The sequence below is a fragment of the Triticum dicoccoides genome, chromosome 6B (assembly GCF_002162155.2).
Source record: "Triticum dicoccoides isolate Atlit2015 ecotype Zavitan chromosome 6B, WEW_v2.0, whole genome shotgun sequence".
In the NCBI taxonomy this organism is placed as follows: domain Eukaryota; kingdom Viridiplantae; phylum Streptophyta; class Magnoliopsida; order Poales; family Poaceae; genus Triticum; species Triticum dicoccoides.
The window spans coordinates 528,864,001-528,865,682 of NC_041391.1; positions in this window are offsets into that span (position 1 = coordinate 528,864,001).

A 1,682-nucleotide genomic window follows, 5' to 3' on the forward strand; every position below is an offset into this window, starting at 1 on the left:
GGAATGATGATGGAAGGGGGGGGGGGGGCAAGAAACTGTCAATAAACCTTGCTTAGTTCACATCAGAAATGCGTAGCTGTATTCCTCTTGTAAATTTAATATAGCTCAGCTTTGGGATCTCTCAACAACCACAAAACGGGAACGACATGCGATCAGTATTCCAAGTTTCTCCTAAATATGCAAGCGTTCACTAGAAGAGGAGACCAGGAATTAATCATGCATTTACCGTTCAACACATTCGTTCATTACATATCTCTCGTGGCACGTGTTCTTTTGTTTTCAGACGGAGAGTATCATGAAGTATGAACACAAGAATTTTGATGGCAAAAATGAGGTGTCGATACCTTGCAATATTTCCATCTCACCTGAATTTGCCGGTCCATCGATGCAGGAAACCACTAGAACATAGTTACATGAACTATTGACTTTTTGTTTCTTACCTACTTTAGTGATCGTCATCACAATAAACTTGATGCAAACGGTGAAATATACGTGCCTTTTGTAAGGGCGTTGAAACTGTTGGATGCATTATAAATTCCGTGGAGATCTTCACAAAGAACGCGTTAGATTTAGCACGCAATCCTAACTATGCATGCTAACCAGAAATGGGAGTGCTTCTTTAGTTCAAATTTTAAAAGATTGGGCGATACAGAGATGGGTCAGTATCAGCAATAGGAGGTAAGAAAAACATACAGTTTTCTAAAGGATTGGACCAGATTGTTTATATTCTTCCTATCAGTGTCCCTTCCGTGTAGTAGAAGCGTACAACGTAGCGCAAAGCGCAAACAGATTTAATACATTCAGTAAATAAACAATTTGCACATGGCTGAACGCTGAATCCTATGAGTAGGCACGCCACCAGGTTCAATAGAGAGTCAGAAGAACTTTCAATTAGGGAAAAAGCACTGCACTTCTCAAGATACGATTAAACAGGGGAGATAATAACTTCACTGCATGATCGCACGAGTCCTGACGCTCGACCGAGCTTCTTTAGAGTTCAGACTTCTGACATCCCTCATGGTTTTTGCAGCCTGGGAGTTCTCGAAAATTAGCGTCTGGTGGAGGAAAAAAAAAAGCAAAAAGGAACGTCTGAGTGAAGGAAGAGGAGGTAGCATCTTGCGTCTCACTGAGCTATAGGTGCTGAGCCAGATTGCAAGTGCTAGGTGAACTCGAATGCATATCTTCAGTTCAAATACACTGGTGCATACAGTTCGTGTTTCTCAAAGGACTGCGCATTTCTTCAGTTTTCAAATACACTAGTGTAGTCTTCAGCACACATTCATTGACTGACATTTGTTTGTTTTCAGTTAACGTCTTCGTTAGCACAGAGAAACTCTTGTCTATCAAATTGCATCCTTCTAATTAAGTAAGAGAAAGTTATGGTCTTCAGTATTCACCTGATTGAGACTAGTAGTTGCATAAAGTATACCAAAAAAGACTAGGTAAAATTCATATCTGTCTGCAAATTAATTCTCTTATTGGCTCTGATTGCTTCAAAGCTACAAACTTCAAAAGAAATTTGCTTTCAACTGAGATACTAAGGGCTTCTCTAGCAGATTCCCGAAAAACTATATTTAAGGAGAATTTTTTTAGGGTTTAAGCATCATCTAGCAGATCCCCTAAATATTTGGGACAAGATTTTGAACACCCGGATGCCCCTACACCCTCTATGAATAGTAAAT